Below are 12,824 nucleotides of genomic sequence, written 5' to 3' on the forward strand. Positions count from 1 at the left end.
CCAAAGGCTGGCTACCATCCATACTAATTTAAAGTAACTCTACTATTTACCTTTATGAAGGAATTGTTCCATTAGCAAACGGACATTGCTGCAGATTTAGTCAATATTTCCCTTTTGGTATATACCCCTAGTGATTAATGAGAGCTCTTTTATTGCGCGGTCAGTATGGCAACAATGACAATATTTTTATCCTCTTCCTGTATTGTGTGTGCATGATAAATACATCTGTTTTTCTCCTGGCCTTAAAAAAAATAAAGGAAAATGGATTCGTAGAGCTTTTCAGGGACATGATGGATTGTGAATTTTACTGTGATCCAACTTGCCTGAATAAGAGTCAGGGTGATGTGCTTCTGAGGAAATGAGCCGCAAGGGATTGCCAGGCAAATGGCTGTCTGCTAACTGCCAAAGTTGCTGAAGAAGCTTATTTTCCTAAAAGTAATTAGAGGCTTTGAGGTGGTTTTATCACTACATTTTGGATACATTGTGGAGGATCTGTTTTCCTAAATCAGATAATGTGGCATGGTGCATGAATCCTTTGGTACTTTTTTTCTGTTACTTATTCTGTGTAAGGTTTTTATAAAGAAACAACACCTTTGCTTTCCAAAAGTATTATTCCTTCCCTGTTTTTAAAATAATGGTTTAATACCTAAATGAACTGTAATTTATGACTGAATCATAATCAAGTAGTTCTAAGGCTCGCCATCATTGTTGTTGTATTATCATATTTACTTGTTAAGAAATCTTATTAAAACTGTCATTTTAATAAAAAATGCATATGAATACATAGTAAAACATGTAGGATAGATTAAATATTTGGAAAAACAGGACGTTCAAAATAATAATAATAATAATAATAATAATAATAATAATAATAATAATAATAATGGTAATGTAATGGTAATAATGTAATGGTAATGGAAAATGAACACGCAAAGATACTGTGGGACTTCCGAATCCAGACTGACAAAGTTCTGGAACACAACACACCAGACCTCACAGCTGTGGGGGGAAAAACGTTTGGATCATTGATGTCACCATACCAGGTGACAGTCACATTGACGAAAAACAACAGGAAAAACTCAGCCGCTATCAGGACCTCAAGATTGAACTTCAAAGACTCTGGCAGGAACCAGTACAGGTGGTCCTGGTGGTGATCGGCACATTGGGTGCCATGCCAAAAGATCTCAGCCGGCATTTGGAAACAATAAACATTGACAAAATTATGATCTGCCAACTGCAAAAGGCCACCCTACTGGGATTTGCGCGCATCATCCGAAAATACTTCACATAGTCCTAAACACTTGGGAAGTGTTTGACTTGTGATTTTGTGATACGAAATCCAGCATATCTATCTTGTTTGCTGTGTCATACAATGTTGTTGTGTCAATAATAATAATGTCATAAATGATCTAGTGAGAATAACCAAGCTGAAAAAATAGTGATTGTCATTGAGGATGTTATTGCATAGGGCTCGTGACACATGTTGGAGGCTCATTAGCAATGAATGAAAAAACTTACTATCGCACGACATTTTCCTAAACTCACAGTAAAACAACCTGCAGCTTGTAGTGAAGCAGTTGTTTGGACAAAATGGGGCAGCTGAGTCTTCACAGTCTTTTCAGCCATGCGGTAATCTCAAGCCGCTTCTACAGCAACTTTGGGATCAGTAACGGCTACTGTGAGCATTGTTGTAGATATTCCTTCTGTCCACTGCAGTTCCCTGTTTCCAGTCTGCTGCAAGTTACACGTTTGGTAGGCAGACAGAGAAGACCTCTGGCTGCAAAGTCATTGCTTCCTCCTTTCTCCCACTCATGCATGGTTGTGCAATGCTGAACAAGGTTTCCAGGCCAAAACTACACCTCCTTCTTGCAGAATACACAAAACAGAAAAATGCTTTTAATTGCAAAATGCTTCTTTACTTTTAAATTAACATTATAAGTGTTTGTAGGGACGATGCTCCAGTATCTTGAAAATGTGGAAATATAGAACTACAGTCTTGCAAGATTGTGACACTCAGAGTTGTGCAATGTTCATGGGGAAAAAGTGAGGGCATGGATGAAGATGGGGAATGCACAGTTTTGAGGAGTGAGCTTAGCATGCTATGAGTTTGGACTCACATTGAAATCCACCATCACCCAGAAAGCACAAGCATTTCTGGGTGGGTGGGTGGGTGTGGGGCTTGTCCATATGCCCTGCTGTGCTTTCCAGCAGGGCATTAGGACAGAACAGAAAACCCCTTAACACAGCCTTTAAAAGGAAAAATAACTCACCTGGCAGCCATTTCCCCTTCCCTGGAGTTCTCCTTGGTCGTACCAATGACACGCCGCAATTTTCCTCCTCCTCCTTACTTGTTGGCACATCATTGGTACAACCCAGGAGAACTCCAGAGAAGGGGAAATGGCTGCCGGGTGAGTTATTTTACTTTTAAAGGCTGTTTTAAGGGGTTTTGGGAGAGGGTGAAGATTGTCTTGGGTTTCTTGGTCTCCAGGAGCTTAAGAAACCCGAGACAGGTTGTGTAGATGGGCACCGGAAGGCGCACAGTGCGATCCCCGATCCCATCTACACAGCTCCCACAGCTGGAAAGACACGGGCCTTCTGAAAGACCCATGTCTTTCCAACATCAAATTATTTCACCACAGAAATAATTTGCTTTGAAAATTATTTTTCAAATAATTTTCAAGGTTTTCCTGCTTTGTGGCAAAAGCATTCATGTTTTCATGGGGCATCATCTGGATGCCCCACTTGAAGAAGCGGGCGGTTGTACTTTTTAGCGCCTGTCGGAATGGCCCCCTAGTCTCAAGCAAAATCACTTTGCAACTCTAGAATTTACTTTAGGAACTTTGTGTGGTAACTTTCTAAGTCCTGGAATGATAATTTGAGGTTGAAGAAAGCAACCTGAGAAAAGCTCTATAAGAGAATATATTAAATTTTTGCTAGTCATATAAGAAATCTGCTAGAAAATCTAGCATAGTAGAGCCCAATATGTCACAACTAATTATTTAGTATCCAAGTAGTTTATAATTGTGCATGATATTACATTCTTATCTTTAGTAGCTTGTGTTGGGCTAGAGCTGCCTTAAGTATTTTAAAAGTACAGCTGTAACCCCAAACACTGTGAATGAAGGAAAAGGAATATTCAACCAAAACCAATATATTTAGCATGTCTGGAAAGTGTGGGCCATTTATAGATTCATGTTTATATACTGTTTTTGTGTGACAAAATTAGCATCTTTATCCATTTTTGTTGATTTGTATAGTTTTCTAGTATTAAACTGAAAATCTAAGTTAGGTTTACTTTGGATAAAAGAAAATTTTAATTACAGGCCTGCATTTGTGTTTCTTCATTTCAGGCCAAAGTGAAATGTTTCTTTTGGCTAGTTTTGATCATGTTGGATCAGCTCATAAGTGCTTCTCATAACATCCTCTTGGATAGGGAAAGCCTTTATTATTTGCCTATGAATTTTATAGGAGACGAAAGGCTGTTTTTTTAACTTGTGACAAAGAAAAAATTTCATACATCTCTTTATCTGTATAAAGGTAAATGTGAAGAGAATTCAGTTCATGGTTGAGAGTTCCTTTGAAAGGCAAGAAACTTTAACATAAGAGGCAAGCAAAGCAAGGTTGTTGCTGGATCATTATTTTTGGCGACTGTCTGTAATGTACAATGCTATGTATTCCACCCCTAGGATGCAGAGACACCTTTAAACCACACTGGAGCCCTAGGCTATAAGCAATGCAAGCTGTTTATTGAAGATAATATGTAAACAGTAGTAAATCAAAGTTCAAAGTTATTAAACCAAGGTTATAGTCCACAAGGTACGAGGCACTTAGAAATTTTGAAGCAAGGGTCCATAGAAATCCAAATACAAGAATAAACTTCAATCAAGGTAGTCAAAATTAGTCCAAGGAACAGGGTCATTCATGAACTGGAACAAAGAACAGGATCATGAACTAGAACAGGAGATTCAAAATGCAAGGCTTTTAGGAACATGACATGATAATCCAAAATATCCAGGAACAGGAACAAGAACTGGAACAAGGCTCAAGGTACAAGGCTTACAAGAACTTGGCATGAAAATTCAAAGGAACAAGGCATGAAAGTCCAAAGGGAACATGAAGCAGGATCAAACCTCTTAATGAGCAAAGTTACCACCTCTGAGCTCACTCTCAGAAGCGGTTCCTCTTAAAGCTAGAATCAAGGCACCTTTCCGTGGGAAATTTCTTCAAAACCCTTTCTCATTAGTAACCATTTGCTCCTTCTCAAAAACCCCCTTTCTTTTCTCCGTCGACATATTGCTTTTTTTTCTGTCAACCTCATTACTCTTATCAAGGCTGGAATGCCCATCTGCCAAGGGATAACTTGACCTTGACTCTCCCAAGGAATGCAGTTCAAGCTGCTTGCTTGAAACCATTGTATGACTGCTTCCAGAATCCTCAGGAACAGTAGCCTCATTTAACTCTGGCTGTACAGAATAATTTACCTCTGGCTGTAGGGGAATCCTAGGCCCCAACCCAGATTCATCTGACAGGTCAGGTGCAGGCTGGAATACAACACCATGTGCCTATCTGCCTTTTCCCATGATTCTCCTGTTCCTAGCTATTAACAGGTAAAACTCATCAATAGCTCCCAATCTAGCAAACATCCTATCACCTACCTTGATGCAATGGGTTCCTTCTATTTCTGTGCCAGCTGCCGACAAAAAAAAGTCACCTCAGGGAGTGGGATTCTCCCCACTCTTCTATTCTCAAACTGGCTGATTTTCTTTTATTTTATATATTACATTTATATTTACCTTTTTTTGTTTTGTAGTGCTGGAATTACACAATTACACTAAAATAATTTTAAAGGTTAAGAAGCAGCAGTACTGGAAGACAGAATTACGGGCGGTGTGTGTGGAAATACAATATCAGAACCATGAATTGGCAAATCAGTGCAACTGCAGCAATGAAAAAAGGTGTGAAACCCAGGATAACCAGTGTGGTAATGTGACCCAATTGTAGTGGACTAGCAGCTTCATGCAATACAGTCCAAGAATGTTTGTGGTCCCTTCCAAGTGATGCAAAAAGCCAGGAGAGGTAGGCTGATAGTTGAGGATGGCAATACATTTCCTCTTAGAGCAATGCAAATCTTTCCAATAAGAGATGAGACAAAGCCACCAGGGTTGATTTTGTCATCCCCTCTTTTTGTGGCACAACCCTCCCCTCTCTTTATTTCCAGGGTGCATAACTGGCTAGCTGGACCATGAGGGATATTAGGGACAGGACCTGCACTCAGTTGTTCCTCTTTAGGGACTGACAGTTGACAGCTGGAGCTGGTTCTGTGGAGTGAACTGGATGTTAAGAAAAGAAGTGGTTCACGGGTGGGGGGGGGGGTGACTGTGGTAGAAAGATGTATTTGTATTATGTGTTTGTATTATGTGCATTCAATGTATTTCTTTCATTTTTTTACATTCTGTATACCACCTTTACACAATTAAAACATTTTAATAAAAAAGATAAGATAAGATAAAGGGAGGAAAATACAACTTTTGCCCTCCAACCCCCTGAAATAACGAGCCAACACAATCAAATTGGATTAAAACTGGACAACTTTATTGAATGTTACCTATTTAACTTTTAATTTGTAACTGGGGCCAAATTCTCAATACTCATCTATAATTTTGGTGAGGTTTAAAGTCAATATAGGTGGTCCTGCCCAACCATCCCTTTAACTGAATTTAGGGCAAAACACCAGGTCCCCAGCATAACTAAACCTGGATGACCTAAAAGAGAATGTGGTGGAGAGTTCTGCCTCAGGAATGCATGAGGTCATAGTCTCCCATTCTTAGGCCATAATCACTTACCCTAGCCGAGGCTGTATAACCCTAGGCAAGGATTCACGCCTCTGGCCTACACCAAAACTGAGGTGCCTTGTGGTGCACACCAAAATATGCGATTCCCCTATGTACTCCGATGAAAACCTATTTAAATGACTACACCTCCCAATTTGCCACTAAACACAGTATAGGGTAGGTGAAAAACCCTCCTAGAACATAGAAGGGAAAAGATTCCTATCCGGCCCAACTAAGCGACCACACTTCTGCTATACTGTTAGTGGTGGGCGGGTGGGTCGACGCCAGAAAAGTGAGTGATCTTGGGGGTGGGTAGCTTCCTAGAAGCCCTGCCCTCGTCCAGCTCTCTCTTTTAGTGGGGGGGGGGGCAAAGTCACTTCCCTCCCCCAGCTGCGCGGGGGGCGGGGGGAGTTTATTTCATCCACATCATGCTCTACAACTTCTCTTGTTATCTCATATATAGCACCCTTGAGACTACATTTTGGTGAAGGGCTTTTATGACCCAGGACAACAATTATTTCACAGCATGACTATTGCACTGAAGCTGCTTCTCCATAACTTTTCTTTCTCTATTTGTTCCTTGTAGCATGCTTGCATTTGGCATCCCATCTCAACTATGGACTATATCAACAGACTCTTACAATATGCCTGACTTCTGGTCCCTTTGACACTATTCAATGCTATGCTGTGTTGCTCCAGGATTAGAAGTGAGAGCTTTCTACAGAAAACAGTGGAGAAATGCATTGTCATTGCCTGAGCCACACAGTCCAAAAAGTAGTTGTAAAGGCTGTTGTTGATTATTTGGTATTAAATGTCTGCCTGGATGTTGCATTTTGGAACAATAAAGTAAAATACATTCAGCACTCGATTCAGGGATTCAAACATTCATGCTTGAATTTTTAATTTTTTAAAAAAAAAAACCTACTCCTGATTTTGCCATTTTATATTATGGACACCACGTTACTATACCATTGAGCATCCATGGATTTTGGTATCCACAGGTCCTAGAACCAAATACCAGCTGTTACCAAGGGCCCACTTAGACTGTCTCCATAAGCAAAACAGGCAATAATATTCTTTTAAAACTTTTTGAAAATGTTCAGCAGTTTCATCTATGCACTGACAAAGAGGTAACCAGGTCCTTGAGTTTCTATGGAAGAGATTTTTTTATCAGCACATGAGAACCTGATTCAGTCCTGAAGTATAGAAGAGGAGGACAAGTCATAAGAGGCTGTACTGATTGCCACTCATACAGCTGACTAATCTGTTTTTATTCTAGTGATTTTTACTATGGGCCTTATCATATTAGCCAGGCAAAATGTCCTGATTTACCTGGCTTTGTAGGCAGTGGCAGCTGGGGCAAATCCGTCACCCTGTGCACTTCTCCCTTACAGCAACCTTTCCGCAATCAGATGGGGGAAGTGTTGCCTAGGTGGCACAGAAGTCTCCAGTGTTGAGAGGGAGGCATAGTACAAAGCTCTCTCTCCAGTTGGAGGAGGGCCCTCCACAGGAAGTTCCCCTATGTTGTGTGATGGAGTTGAGGCATTGTAGGATGTTTCCAAAGGAAAATGTGATTAGGCTGCAAGTGTTTGGCACTGGAGCTCATCTGATTCTCCCCAGCCCCAACTCTAATTAAAACATTTTGTATATTAAACAAACTGGAAAATGCACATTATTAGAAGCTGGAGATGCTTTTGGATTCTGGGAATTGTAGTCTAGAAAAGTAATACTGTATTTCATCACATAATAATTGTACTTTTATCCCTTTTTTAGCTGAAAAAAGGATGGAAAAATTGTACCTCCTTTCATTTATGGCACTTCACTCACCTGCGCACATGCTCACCTCCTTTCAGCTACAGCATTTCATTCATCTTAGGCCAACTGAATAAAGTGCTCTAGCTGGAAGGGAGCAGGCGTGCAGGAGAGTAAAGCTTCACCCGTCCACATGACCTCCCCTTTCAGCTATGATGTGTCCCTCGGCTTCACTTAGCAGCTATGGTGCATCACTCATCAAAAATATAAATTTGGGGGGCCAAAAAAGGTATTTTGAAGGTGATGATGATGATGATGATGATGATGATGATGATGATGATGATGATGATGATTGGATGTGCTCCATAACAAAAATGCAAAACAACATAACAAATCTTTAAAAGTAACATTTAACCAAAGGCCATGATATAAAATTTTTATGAGTTCATTTTCATTAATTTCATAATTTGAGCACAGACCTGTAAAGTAAAGCAAGGAAGCATCTTTTGTATGAGCTCAATGGTAGCATTGTGTCAAAAAGATCTGACCCAATTCATTTGCAGAAGGGCTTCATTCAGAAGATTCATTGCTGGTAAATATCATGAAAAACTGTCATACTTTACTAATGCCATTGTGTGCATCTACACTGTAGAATCAATGCAGTTTGAGTCCACTTTAACTGGCATTGCTCAATGTTGTGGAATCATGGGAGTTGCTGTTTCATTAGGCACCAGCACTCTTCGGCAGTGCTGCCTAAGAACCTTGTAAAACTACAACTCCAATGGCTCCATAGCATCGAACCATGGCAGCTAAAGTGGGCTCAAACAGCATTAATTCCACAGTGTAGATCAGGCATGAGCAAATTACGGCCTGTGGGAGCTCTGCTCAGCCACATGTGGAACCCCCCTCTTGGCAGGAGGACGTGACAGGCTATGTCTAAGAAGTGACAGCTCTGGATATTATAGTCCCTTTGTAGAAAAGCTCTTCATTGCATGTAATTGCTTACTGCTAGGAGTCAAGCTACAGCGTTAATAGACCAAACTCTTACTCTCCCACTGGAATATAATAGTACTTGCCTTTGACCTTGATTTTGGTGACAGGATATTGATATAATTTTTATGCTTTTTAGGTATGTTTTTCTCATTGTTTGAAACTTCTACTGCTTTCAGGAGACGAGCATGGTTGAGCATGGAAAGCCATTAATACATGTTCCATCACAGATGTTTTTTGTTAATGGAATATGCATGCATGAGTAAATCCACAGGGTCATGTCTCTGTGGCAACAAACATGGTTTGCATAAATAAAGTCCCCAGGCTAGATGAATCAACAGGCTGACCTAGTAGGAGGCTGTGCATGTCCTTTCCATTTTATTGTGGCATGAAGAGCAAACAGAACTCTCTAATAATTTTTTTCCCTGTTGAACTGTCCTGATGGGGGAGTTCTTACTGTTCTATCCATTTTTCAATGTGAATTGAAGGAATAACTAATTTGAGAAAACCAGCCAAGAAATAAATCACTTGTAACAATAATCAGCCTTGTGCATGTCTACTTAGAAGGAAGGCCCATTGAGGTATATGTTCTGATTATTTCAACCTATAAATTAGAAAATAATGAAAGTGTATGTACTTCCTTCACTAGTACAAAATTAAATATGGCATCACATCATATCACTTGGATCTCATACATTCAGCTTTGTAATGTGAAACAGTATTTAAAACATTATAATCCCTTTTACTCCATTGGCAACTTTTCAACATTTTTCAAAAGGAACAAATGGAATCCAATACAACATTGGAGATAATTTGGGGTGAGGAGTCTAGACAATTTTCCAGCCAATTTCTTTTAAAAGAACTCTCAAATCAAATTAATGGCATTTTCAAGTTGAAATATTGCTCAGTGGTTTGTTTTTACGTGTAAAGTTCCTTTTCTTGAGTTTATCTGTAAAGCAAGAATTTCACAATTGTTTCATCTCTAATCTAGCATTTTTATTGATACCACCCTCTAGGTTTGTACATATGTCTATGCATAGGATTTGCTATTTAAATTGTATATTCTTCGAGAGTTTTGTTGACACATGACATTTGGGTTCTTTCTTTAAAATGTCATTAACATGGTATCCTGATAAACAATGAGATGCTGGACAAAACCAATAATATGCATGACTCTTTAAATCCTTGAGTGAATCCTTAAATGCTCTTATCGTGCTTTCTTCCATTCCCTGCAGTAGAAGAGCCACGTGCAAAGGTCTTAAGTGATATAAAAATTGATAAGATATTTCAGCTGGTTTTGAATGTTCTCAGCTGTGTGTTTCTTTGGAGGAAATGTGCTGCTTGGAATATAGCCTAGACAAAGATATTTTTGATGTGCTGTCAGTATGTTTTATGCTAGGCTGGAAAGGGAATTGTTAATGATGATAGCAGGGTCAATATTATGGACATAACCATGTGTAGAAGGAGGACCAAGAGCCTCATCACAGCCACCTGGCTTCCCCCCATTGATCTCTATACAACACAGAAGCTTCCTGTGTTGCCACTGCAGCGGCATGCGCCTGTTCTGCTTCAGTTTTGCCATGGAGCCCCAGTGAAAGTATATGTATGTTGTGGGCTGGGAGCTGGTGGACTCCATGGCAAGACTGAAGAGTAACCAGCGCACACCTCCCAATTTTAACCCATCTGACTTAGGAAGAGAAAATTATCCCAATATATGTTTTGTTGCTAATAACCACCCTTATATCCTTTATGTTACATACATTTTTCTGATTTTAGCATTTCAGACTCCAGGGTGGATCCAGATGTATGAAAATCAGGCTAGATATTTGGCATTTCACAGGAACTACACATTTTCAAGAATGTCTTTTCCTCTGTATTTATTGCTGTGCTTCTTTCAATGTTAGCAGTGTCACAGGGCCTTCTCAGTTTCTTCTCCTAGACTAGGGAACTCACTCCCTCATGAGGCTCAGTTGGCCCCATCAGTGGCATCACGGAGGTTGGTGTTACCTAGTATGGAAAGTCATAGTATGAACCTTCTCCTATACCAGTGGTTCCCAATCTTTGGTCCTCCAGTTGTTTTGCACTTCAACTCCCAGAAATCCCAGCCAGCTTACCAGCTGTTAGAAATTGTGGGAGCTGAAGTCCAAAACACCTGGAGGACCAAAGGTTGGGAACCACTGGCCTATACCATAGTATACCACAATACTGTAGCTAAAACAGCAGAAAAGTGGACACAAATAGTGTATTAAAAACCCAACAGCAACAAAAACAAGGTGTGCTTGTAGCGCATGCAGGTGAAACCATGTGATTCAAAGTGTTATTGTAATCGGGTGCTTAGCAGCCCTTATTGGAGTGCATTCTCACTAGTAAGTTCAAAAAGTAAATTAGCACAGAGTTGGTCTTGATACAGTGCATGTAAACTTGTCTTACATAAAATGTTTTTGTGATGATGCCTAATTAAAGGGATTTCTTTTAAAAAAAATTCTGGAGAAACACTGCACAAAAAATGTATATACTGTCATTTTGGTGCCATCCCTTCTGATGGTGGTACCCAGTGTGATACGCACCCCCCGACTATGTATGACATGCCAGAGCATAGAAGAACAGGCAAGTACTTTAAATTGTGATATAGTGATCTGAACATTGGATTATAACTTTGGAGGCCATGGTTTGAATCTATACTTAGCCATGGAGACCTACTGGATGATATTGGGCAAGTCATATTTTCTCAGCATCAGAAAAAGGTAAACATCTGAAGAAATCTTGGTAAGCAAACCATGTGATAAGTTTGCCTTAGGATCACCACAAGTCAAAAATGGCTTAACAGTACACAGCAACACATATATAGCTTCCTTTTTAATGACATGTGTTTGTTTCTTGAGTTTTTTCAATGAGTTTTTTCTCATTGTTTGTATGCAAGATGTTATGATCAGGGCCGGCCCAACACGGAGGCCACGTGATGCGGCCGCCTCGGGCGCAGGGCCCGGGGGGCGCCGTCAGGCTTCCCCCCTCCCAGCGGGGACCATGAGCTCGCTCGCCGGCGAACAGGAAGGCCTGTTCGGTGATGAGCGAGCTCTCATGGCCGGCTGGGATGGCCCTGGATGGCCGGCCTGTGCGCCCTGGCCCCGCCTCTCACGTTGCGTGAGAGGCGGGGTCAGGGTGAGCTGTGTGGGAGGCGGGGCCAGGGTTGGCCCTGCCTCCCACGCAGCTCAGCCTCGCCCGTCTGGCCTTTTCCAGGCGGGCAGACTGCACCGAAGGTCCCTGCAGGCTGCGATCGCGGCCTGCAGGGACCTCCGGTGCAGTCTGCCTGCCTGGAAAAGCCCAGGGCACGCGGGGCGGGAGGCCAGGCCCCGTCTGGGCGGAGCCCTGCCTCCCGGCCTGTGCGCCCTGGCCCCGCCTCTCACGTTGCGTGAGAGGCGGGGTCGGGGTGAGCTGCGTGGGAGGCGGGGCCAGGGTTGGCCCTGCCTCCCACGCAGCTCAGCCTCACCCGTCTGGCCTTTTCCAGGTGGGCAGACTGCACCGGAGGTCCCTACAGGCCGCGATCGCAGCCTGCAGGGACCTCCGTTACAGTCTGCCCGCCTGGAAAAGCCCAGGGCGCGCGGGGCGGGAGGCAAGGCCCCGTCTGGGCGGAGCCCTGCCTCCCGGCCTGTGCGCCCCGGCCCCGCCTCTCACGTTGCGTGAGAGGCGGGGTCGGGGTGAGCTGCGTGGGAGGCGGGGCCAGGGTTGGCCCTGCCTCCCACGCAGCTCAGCCTCACCCGTCTGGCCTTTTCCAGGTGGGCAGACTGCACCGGAGGTCCCTACAGGCCGCGATTGCGGCCTGCAGGGACCTCCGTTACAGTCTGCCCGCCTGGAAAAGCCCAGGGCACGCGGGGCGGGAGGCAAGGCCCCGTCTGGGCGGAGCCCTGCCTCCCGGCCTGTGCGCCCTGGCCCCGCCTCTCACGTTGCGTGAGAGGCGGGGTCGGGGTGAGCTGCGTGGGAGGCGGGGCCAGGGTTGGCCCTGCCTCCCACACAGCTCAGCCTTGCCCGTCTGGCCTTTTCCAGGCAGGCAGACTGCACCGGAGGTCCCTACAGGCCGCGATCGCGGCCTGCAGGGACCTCCGGTGCAGTCTGCCCGCCTGGAAAAGCCCAGGGCGCGCGGGGCGGGAGGCAAGGCCCCATCTGGGCGGAGCCCTGCCTCCTGGCCCGTGCGCCCTGGCCCCGCCTCTCACGCTGGGTGAGAGGCGGGGTCAGGGTGAGCTGCGCGGGAGGCGG

General features: G+C 43.3%; 1 protein-coding gene across 4 annotated transcripts in view; it reads left to right on the plus strand.

The window, feature by feature from the left end:
• The window catches only part of adamts2 (ADAM metallopeptidase with thrombospondin type 1 motif 2), a 416,207-nt gene that overhangs the window by 255,709 nt on the left and 147,674 nt on the right, over positions 1–12,824 (plus strand). The window lies entirely within an intron of this gene.

The sequence above is a fragment of the Anolis carolinensis genome, chromosome 2 (genome assembly GCF_035594765.1).
Source record: "Anolis carolinensis isolate JA03-04 chromosome 2, rAnoCar3.1.pri, whole genome shotgun sequence".
NCBI lineage: Eukaryota > Metazoa > Chordata > Lepidosauria > Squamata > Dactyloidae > Anolis > Anolis carolinensis.